Consider the following 10,811-nt stretch of genomic DNA (forward strand, 5'->3'; position numbering starts at 1 on the left):
TCCAGTTTTCCCAGCACCATTTGTTGAAGAGGCTATCTTTTCTCCATTGCATATTTTTGGCACCTGGGCATCTACTTTTTATAGGAACTAAACAAAGTAAACAAAGGAGGAGTTGTTACCTTCTTTCAATAGCTCTGGGGGCCCCCATTCTTACATTCCTCTTTTGCACCTTCTTGGGTGGGGTCACATTATGCAGCCAGGCTCTGGACTATCCCACCCCAGCAGGATTTAAAACTAGCCTTTTCACAGAGGTATTAATCTTCCCTGGTGCCCCAGCCACTATTGCCACACTACAGCCCACTACAAGCATTGCTGGCCTAATGGATGGGGTGAGGAAGGGGATAGGACAGGGGAAGAAGGGGATCCAGGGATCATCATGGCACAGGCACCCATGTGTGGTATTGGTGAAGCCAGAGCCAGGGTGCCATCTAGTCGGGACAATGACCACATCTCCCTTCTTGATTTAACCTCAAACCTTGCATACATTCATGGCCAAGTTCTCTCAGAGATCCTCATCCTCAGTCCAGGCATCCTGGATGGGTCATTACATACCACAGAGAAGATGCCAGGGTACAGGTTGGCCTGGCAGGTTGTCTGGTGATTGGGTGTCACAGTAATGATGGGAGTACATGGTGGTATCTGGCCACCTGGTGAGCAGACCCGCCAGAGTTGGTGAGGATGATAATGGCCCCACTGCAGCACTTGAAGGAGGCCTCCAAAGCACCCACAGCAGTAGCTTATGTGGGGTTTCTGGTAATGAGCACCAAGAGGTGGAGCTCCTCAAATAATTGAAAGTGGTGAATGGCAGCCTCTGCCTCATGGGCAATCAGGTGCTGCAAGCAAACAGCCTCTAGAGGGTAGTCGCCTTTGGCTGTTTCTCCAGACAGCATGATGCAGTCAACTCTATCTAGGACTGTATTGGCCATATCACTGCCCTTAGCCCGGGTGGGATAGAGCTTCTTGATCATGCTCTCCAGCATCTGTGTAGCACAGATGACAGGCTTCCCAGCTCAGTTGCACCACCCAATCATCATCTTCTGAGCAAGAACTTTTCTGCAGGAATCTCAAAGCCTAGATGACCACAAACCACCATGATCCCATTGCTGGCTTCCAGGATGTCATCAAACCTCTGAACTCCTTTGTGATTCTCAATTTTGCTGATAATCTTGATGTTCTTTCCTTTCTCTTCCGAGACCTTCCTAAATTCATGGACATCAGATGCCTTGCAAATGAAAGACACAAACATCATGTCAACATCCTGCTCAACCCCAAACTTCAGATGCTGAATGTCTTTTTCTGACATAGCAGGCAGATCCACAGCCACCCAGGGAAGGTTCACACCCTTCTTGCTGCTCAAGGAGCCACCATTTTCCACCTCTGTCACCAGGAAGTCAGCTCCTTTCTCTTTCACCTGCAGAGAAATAAGCCCATCATCCACCTAGATCTTGCTACCCTCTTCCACCATTTTGCAAATGTTCTTGTAGTCCAATCATAGAATGTTCTCCTCACACTTCTCCATGTCGGCATTATCCAGGGTGATCTTAAGAGTAGATCCCTTCTTCAGCTCCACTTCTGCGGTGTTGCTGCCCTTGATGAGTCTAGTTTGGATCTCAGATCTTTTAGTGTCCAGAGCCACAGAAATGGGATGATAGAGAATGGGGTCAGAAGCAAAACTTTCCATGACTGTGGGCACGTTCTTGATTGTCTCTAGGTGGTACTCTTGATTTTGGGGAGAGAAGTTCAGATGAGCCACATTCATTCCAGATGCAATCATCTCCTGAGTCTCCACTGATGGGGAAGCTGGGTCAATAGTACAAATAATGCCGGTGTTCTGGGCTGTGATGGGAGGAGAGTCAATGTCCAGGCAGCACAGGTGTTCCACAGGTGTCAGCCATGGCTGGGTCTGAATGAAGGCAACCCCAGTTGCACTATGGGACTTCTGCATGGCTTCTGAGGTCCTCTGGTGTACTCCTGCTCTGGCTGTGCTGCAAAAGCAGAGAGGTCAGAAGACTATTCAAATTTACTTTTCGAAATGGTGTGAGATAGGAATTTGTTTTTACTCTTTTTATTTCCAATGAGTGATTAGTTATCAGAACATCATTTATTAAAGAGCTCAAAATCTACAGCTGATTTGAAACACTATTTCCCCATATACTAAATAATCATTAATCGGAGGGTTTATTTCTCTAGCTTTAAAAATATTTTGATATTCTGCATGGTTGGTCCCTCCCAATATATTTAATTTCTGGTTAATTTCAATTAATTTCTGGTTCTTTTCCAAATCACTAACACGTATTCAATATTTTCTTCCAGGGCATGTCAGCTATCTTCCTCTGCCCCGCTGGGGTTGCTTGGCCACTTACTATGTCTGTAAATACTGAAAGTCACACTGAAATTTTCTTACCAAATTCCATGAAAAGATGAAAATAGGAAATTGCTGTATTTTGAAACTTGTGATAAATCTTTCTACTTCTGAACAAATGGGAGATGTTTTAGCATATGCTTTATTAAATTCATGTGAATCAAATATTAATTTGTTATAAACAGAAGTGTATACTCTTTATGTGGGACTCTTTGGTAGCCTGATTGTTTTTTTTTTTTCAGTTTAATTATAATGAAAGTAATGCATTCTGATCTTCAGGAAACACAGGCAAGAGAAATAAAATTAATATGCAATTCTAATATGTGTTGATAACTATATTAATTTTTCATGCATCATTTTTTGTTCTATTCATGGTTGTATACATTTTAAAAGTGTTTTCCAAAATCAAATCCATAGTGTATATGGTTTGTTTACTGATTTAAAAATAATTTTTTTTGGTAGATGAACACAGCACATTTCTTTTATTTATTTATTTTATATGTGGTGCTGAGGATTGAATCCAATGCCTCATATGTGCCAGTCAAGTGCTGTACCACTGAACCACAACCCCAGCCTTATTTACTGATTTTTCACTTAATGTATTGTGAAAACTTTTAAAATGATACTATCCGTACTTTTCTTATATCATGTTGTATTGATGTACCACAATTAACTTAGCTAATCTGTCTGGATATTTGTAGCTTTCTTTCATTTATTATTAATGCTTCAAACAAAACTGCAATGAATAATCTTTGCACTAAACTTTGTGCACATTTATAATTCTATGTTTTGTGAAATCCATAGGAGAAATATTAGGATGATCCTAATATACACTTAAAAATTATTATGTCCTGCTGTATTATATCCAAGAAACCCTAAATGGGGTGGAACCTAATGCTTTTTGCACGATAATAATAATATTATTTAATTTCTGTGTATTCATGGGAATATCTTCATTTGACTCTAATTCCATTGGGCATCTCCAAAAGAGCACAGTACCGGGATGCTGAAAACAGAGCTGGCCACTGGGCCTTTCCCCAATTCACACTCTTAGAACTGTTCTGAATCCCAACATGGTAATGGATCTAATATTTAAATGAAGTGACTTAACATTTGATGGCTGGGGTCCAGTGCTGAATAATGTTGGATGGGAGGTGATTCTCAAGGGAGACACTTTGGGGAGAAGGAAGAAATCATTGTTTACTTGTGGGACCCAGGAAGACAATAATGCTCCCTTATAAATTCAAATGCTATCTGTGTGTAATGGATTATTTTCTGTTTGTAGTGTATTCCAGTTTATTCCAGGACCATGGTTCAGAACATAGCCAACATAGTCTGAGAGGGTGCATTCTGGGCTTGGAACTACCATTTACTCTCTGTATTAACTTAAGCAAATAAATTTCACCTTTCTGAGGCTCAATTTCCTCAAGTAGTTGTGAGATTTAAGTGAAGTAATTCATGTAAGCTCTTCAAAAAGTACCTGGCAAATAATAAATGTTCAGTAACGTGAAATTAATGAAAGTGGCTAATAATAGAGTAGAAGACAGTATTTCTGGTTTCATAGAGTAGCTGGAAGAAATATTTCTTGTACCAGTGTTAGTTTTGACTGGACATTTATCTTCTGTTCTTCCTTTGAGATATCCCATGTAAAGAAAGTGAGAGGAGAGAAGGGGAAGGGGGATTAGCCATGACAAATCACAACCCTTTCTGCTTCTGTGTGAGCACTGCTTGTTAAACTCAGCTGCTTATGAGACAGTGAAGTAAAGAATGGTAGGTGGGTAGAGCCTAGAAAAGAATAAAGCATGTATTTATATACATTTATATTTTTTGTACATGTATGCCAATTTCTGTTAACCTTATATTGCTAAACACATCCTTTAGACAAATAAGGCCATCCAGGCATTCCTACACATTCACAAGTTATCTTCTACATATTCAGAATAGATGTTTTCAACTCTGTCCTGTCAGAATTTTGGCCACATATATCCCCAAAGCATTTTTAGGAACCCTTTCTCTTGTGGCCAAGAAAGTCTTTGGTTCGCTCTAATTATCTCCAACTTGAATTTAGGTCTGTTTCCTTTTCTTTCCCCTTCATGGATGGATAAAAGCTTGACATTTTCATGATGTCTTCAAAATGTGAAGACAATAATTAACTAATCTCCTAGGTCTCTATTTGGTAGGCTAAAAATCCCCAATGCCTTTAACCTTTCCTTTCAGTTCATTTTTGAAAGGATTGGCTTAAAGTGCTTTCAGACTTTGTGACTTCCTTTTAGCTTGAACTTTCACTTCTTGAACTTGGCATTTCTTTTGAAAAGGGTGAATTTTCTTCCTGTAGGCCACAGAATGATTTAATTATAACAATGTTTAATAGTAGCATAATGATCATATACATCGGTATGAATTTAAGAATGTCTCTTTGACATCATTAGCTGTTCATTCATTTAATGTACATTTATTGTTTGCTGTTTTCCAGGCACTGGGCTAGGCCATGCACAAGCAGTGATCACTAAGGTGTAAGTGGTCCCTACCCTCATGGAGCTTCCGTCACTCTGGTCAGGAGTTAGGACCATCGGCAGGGACATGGAAGACAAATAATCTGATTTTAGACAAGTGATTCTGAAAGTATAGATTATGATGATAGAAAACAGAGGGAAGAAAGTCAGGGGCACTTTGTAGAGAGCAGAAAAATGTAAGGAACTAGCTAAAATACTATAGACAAAGTACTTTAGGCAGAATAAAGGAGTAAATGGTACTCAGATGTGGAAGAGCTTGGCATGGTCAGTCAGTACCACCCAAGGAAAGGGAAACAGATGGGGAGTGGAGCCAGAATATTTGGAGAAGTGACAGGAGTCATATATAACATGTACTAGGATGAACTGAGTTTAGATTTTACTCTATGTATGATTTGAAGCCATGATAGGGTTGTGATCTGGTGTTTACAAAATCCCTGCAGCTTCTGTGGAAATGGACGACTGGAGGAAGTACAGAAGCTCTCGACAAAGTAGTTTCTCTCATGCTCCATGAAATATCTTTCAAACCCAGTATGTGTGTTTTTTTCCTCTACTGCCAAACTTCAAAGGTCAAAATAGGATATCTCTAGAGTGCTTGTTGTAGGTCCTGACAAAGAGAGATATAGTGTCCCCAGGTAGAACATTCTCATTGGCCAGCTGTACAAGTCAGTGCAGGATCCAAGAAAGACTAACTTCAGGGATATGCTTCAAAGTGGTCACAAAACTCAGTTATTGTGTCTGAGAGATCATTTTATTTACCTTGTGTCAAATAAAGGTGGAAAACTCTAATTGGTGTACAGAGTGCAATGAAATTATGGGAAAATTTGGTCAAATCTCTTGATGAAGCAAGAAGATACAGACAAAATAAATACGTGTGCTGATGATGTCATTAGTAATTTTTCAAAATATGATTGGTTTGAGACTGATACTTTTGTTTTTTCTAGTATCAAAATCTAAAGCTGAAGTTTTGGATTATTCTTACCTCTACAGGCAATACATCTTTACCGTGTGCTCAAATTTAATATTGTTAAGTCATTTTATTTTCAGCTGTGCACTTCGACAAACGGGAGCAACAGTTTAAATGTTTTTCTCTCAGTGTAATTATTAGTATTTTAAGAATATTGAGTTCTACAATTTTCATTGCAAACATAAATACCTATTATTGTATGTACATTAAAATGAAATTGCCCTTAGCCTAAAAATCTAAATTCCACATGTAGTATTTTCCCACTATGTTAAAACACATTCTGAATTCAAACACTGGTTTACAAATGTAGTTCTGGATTTAGAGCTGTTTGCAAAGGTGGAAACTTACTGTAGTTTGAGCACTGCATAGAAATACATTGAAGTAAAGACAAAGAACCCAGTGGGGTAGATTAGGTGCAGTGAAATAAATAATGTGTTTCTAGTAAGAAATGGTTAATGTTTCCTCTGCTTTCACTTAAACCTGACTCATCTTCTGCTTGATATTTACTGGGACTTGAGAAGGGTTTTTTTTTCCTTTTCTTTTTCTTCTTTTTCTTTCTTTCTTTCTTTTTTTTTTTTTTTTTAACCTTTTTAACAAGTTGCCTCTGTGTGCAATTATGGCCTAAAATTGAGCCCTTAAGCTGTGTTTTGAGGGGTAAAAATAATCACAGCAGAACAAAAGTGATTCACCTCTCACTTTGGCAGAGGAAAGCAGGCAAAGAGAGCAGGAGAGTGAAAACATATTTTGATGACTGAAAGACAGGCAATGTGATTCCCAAGATTCCTTTTGCCCCTTTGCTTCTTCACTAAAACATCAATCTATGAGCATGCATCAAGGAACTGCCTTGGTTTTTTCCCATGATGTTTTACTTAATGTGTCATTCTTAAGGAAACAGTTTCTTCTGTCCCTGTCATTGGTGATCAATGGGACCTTATTCTCCCCTGGTGATGTATTGCCTGGATTCCACAAGGCTTTTGCCTCCTAGGACAGAGGGGCTTTTCTGATGACTAGGTCCTACTGTAAATACTATTATAATTATGCTGGATTAAATGGCATTATAATCACGTGATACATTTACTTGGCTGAGAAGGGAATACAACATAGAAATGAGTTTTCCCAAAAGGTCAACATTACAAAGGACATATTTGATGGAAGCAGAGGGAAGGATTGTTTTATTCCACAATTTTTCTGACCATTATAACTCCCGGATAAGTAAGGGTATTTGGATTTCTATTCTTCCCTCAGATTTTGAAGTTTGATTTTGTTTATTCATTCCCTTTTCAGCAAATGCTAGCTGACCAACTTCCTATTCATGTAGCTGTAAAAATTAAACAGCCTCTTCCAGCTGTCACAGTGTTCTTTTTTTTCTTCCTTTGTGCAAAGGTCGAAAAGAAGGTATACATTTCCATAAAATGATGTTATGGACTCCTCAGAGATGTCAATTATGCCAATACTCCATTTGGGCTTATTATTTCTGAAGTCAACTGAGCAACACATTCTTCCCTCAGCCAAGTGAAGTGGACAAGTCCTGCTGTTTATAGGGAGCAAACATCTCCAATGTCAGGTGCCCACCTGAAGTGGGCACCGAAGCATAGAGTGGTTTGGTGTGTAATAATGCAGATGCTGGATCTCTATTCAATACATGCTTTGTCTAAAAATTCTTGCCCCCCCAAAAAGAATTCCGGGGAATAATATTTGGAAGTAGGAGCCTTCCTTTTTCATGATCAGGTTGCTAGAGTCAAGAGGTTAGGAAGCTCCGGGAAAAGCCACAGGCAAATTTTAAATGTTAATTTTTGGAACAATTAATTCTGTGTACATTTCCAATCATGTGGTTTTATAATTCTTTTTATCTTTTCTTTGGACTAGAAGAAATGCATATCTTATTTATTTAATATTAATACCAAAGTACAAATAATATTAACTGCATTAATCAGGTTATGATGATTTGAAATCAATATCTAACAAAAATCAGAATACACTGTTTCATATAAACATGTTTCTACTTTAGAAATTACACTAACTTTAATTATGACACTATAGAAACTTGAAAAGTCAACTTGATATGGCAATTTTTTTTGACAGATATATTTTGATGAATCTTGTACAAATATCTGTTTTATTAGGATGAAGGATTCTAAGGAAAATGGTTGATGCTTCTCTTCAAAAGTTTTCCCATGCTAATAAAAGAACTTTTGCTTTCTTTGAAAATGCTTTTACACAATTAACAGTTTCAGAATAAATCTTTGTTTTTCATTTTCTGCAAGTCAAAACACCATACGAGTTGTGCTTTTGCTAGAGAAGAAAATGAAAAGAAGAAAATAAAAAGACAATAATTTCCCCCTTCAGTACATTCTCTTTTTGCTTAAACATTTGTGGAAGAGATAATGTGTCTGTGTTTGGAGCATCAGGCTTCAGTCATGATGGCTTTGTGCTATAAGAACCTGCTCCAAAACCTGCTCTCTGTGTAACAGCTCAGATGGAAAGAGCAAGTGTGCAACTCTGCTGGCTAGGCAGGACAGCAGGACAGCTGCACTGAGCCAACCCGCTCTGTGGAAGCCTTCAAACTCAAAGTTATGATGCCAGCTTCAGGATCCCCAGTTCCAAAGATCAATTGCCATGATTCCTCTGCCTCTTTCTCTCTCTTACACACACACACACACACACACACACACACACATGCCCATACGCATTTCACCTTTCTTGGGAAGTATTATCTTCTGAAAAGAGAAGAAGGAACTGTTAAGACATATTTTAATGTTCTGTGCACAATGACTCCGATTTATCTTAAAGGACCTGCAAAAGCAATCATAGGTGGGTTTTAAAAATACACCCATCCAAGTCTGAATATTTGCAAAGCCTTGTTTATCTAAAAACACAAAATACATCGACTTCACTGTCATGCTGTGTTTTTTCCTTCTTGGCCCCATTTCTTTCTTTTTTATCATTTCACATTTTATTAGCATATTTATTTGAGGACAAAAGCAAAAGGAACAATTTTAAAAACCTCAAGATGTCATTTGAAGTTAACCATTGGTTGTTTTGTAAGTGGAAGGTGGAGGAGAGGAAAACTTATGTCCAGCATAAGTGTTTGGAGACACTAGATTTCAAGATCCCCTAATGGACATGTCTTCCCACTTTGAAGAAAATCACTGGAAAAGTTTCTCTTTTACATCTTTTCCAACTGTTCAGTCATTCTTGGTGCCATCTCCAGAACTGTTTTCCATGTAAACACCAAATACTTCCCACTGGATCCTCATTCATCTGTTCTCTGCTCAAATCTCCCATGTCCCACAACCTACCAGACCTAGCCCTGTGGCAACGGCATCTCTGGCTTTGTGCTTATAAGAAACCTGTGTCAGCCAGAGTTTTCTTTATTTGACACATAACGAACAAACTCATTTCCCACGATAGCCTTCTGAAAAAGGTCTATCATCTAACAAATTTGATACTGTAATTTAGGAGAGTCCAGGAATGAAGGATTTTTTACCACTAGGTCAGGTCAATGCAGGGCATTTTTGCCTAAATTAACACTAACTCTTCAGATGTCAGTATGATGACAGCCTTAAGGTCTATGTGAGTTCAACTCTGACTACACCCTCATTTATGTCTGAGGTCCCCATAAACATAGCATGCCCTAAAATAACTCCCGAGTCCCCTCACCCACACTTCACTTAAACAATTTTCTTTTTTTCCTGATCTCAGAAAATGGCACCATCCCTTCTCACCTTTGATTCTTGCCTTTTCCTCAACACTGCTATAACAGGTCCTTTTTGTTCTTCATGCAAAGTGTATTTAAACATGACCACCTTTCTTCATCTTCATTACCACTTTTCTCATTTCTCTCCTGGACCAGAAAGAGCTTACCAAGGATTCCTGATTTTCTCCTGCTTAGAAGAGAAGATTTTCTCTTCTATTTACACTTCTTCCAAAATAACAGCATTTCTCATCCAATGATCTACCATTATTTCTAAGATGAAATTAACTTTCCCTCTTGCCTTCCACGTCCTGCACTATCTAGCGCTTTCCTATGTTTTCTATTCACGCTACTCACACCATAGTCATTGCAGTTTTTGACATCATTGCCTTGTCTTGCTGGAGAGCTCTTTCCCAGCTCTTCATATGGCTGACAACTTTTAGAGAATCATTCTTCATCCACCTATCCAAAGTTCCAACAGCTCTGCCTGAATCCCTTCTCCAGTGGTTTCTCAATCAACATAGGGTTGTATTGTCTTCTCTATCAACCTCATACAGTTGATATATGTGTGTGTGTTTGTATATGTGATCTGTCTTGTCCCAGAATAGGAATAGGGACTTCTCTGCCTTTTCATAATTAAATACACAGTGTCAAGAAAAGTGTTCAGCACAAGACAAGTAGGTAATTAACATTTCTTAAGTTAATTATATTATCATGAATAATGTTTCATATTTCAGAATATAGCAATGGAACTTGTGAAAACATTTATTTTCTTATGGTTTTTTAAAAAAGCACTTTATAAAACTGATAATAAAAATAATCCTTAATAAAAAACATATCATAATTCCTCTTTGTTAAATAAAGTGATACTTCTAAGTAAAGTAAAATAAAAAAATCAGCATACTTAATCACTCATTTAATAATGTAATTTAAGAATGAATAAAGTAGTTCATTTTCTAGTTTTGAAGGGCTTAATTAGTATACAAGCTAATTAAACTTCAAATATTCAAAAGGTAAGCCAATAATTAAAAACTCCAACAAAGACCAAACTGAGTACATGTGACTCCAAAATCCATTAGTCACATTAATAAGAACTAATGCTCATTTACTTTTTTCTGTATCAAATGTTTAACATACATCACTTGAATTTTACAACAATGGTATGAGTTGAATTATTTCCATTTTGAAGATGAGAAAAACTGAGGGTCAATGAGGTTAAGCAATTTACCCAAGGCTTCACTGCTCATGAATAGTAGAAGTTTGAAAAGGTTGAAACTC

The 10,811-nt window shown here is 37.9% G+C and overlaps 1 pseudogene across 1 annotated transcript; it reads right to left on the bottom strand.

The window, feature by feature from the left end:
• Positions 1-374: 374 nt before the first annotated feature.
• Positions 375-9,991, bottom strand: LOC306663453 (pyruvate kinase PKM-like; annotated as a pseudogene). Its single transcript has 2 exons — positions 9,891-9,991; positions 375-1,985 (listed from the first exon to the last, which is right to left on the bottom strand). The product of its transcript is annotated as a pyruvate kinase PKM-like (transcript).
• Between the last annotated feature and the right edge of the window lie 820 nt (positions 9,992-10,811).

This window comes from Sciurus vulgaris (genome assembly GCF_902686455.1).
Source record: "Sciurus vulgaris genome assembly, chromosome: 6".
In the NCBI taxonomy this organism is placed as follows: Eukaryota; Metazoa; Chordata; class Mammalia; order Rodentia; family Sciuridae; genus Sciurus; species Sciurus vulgaris.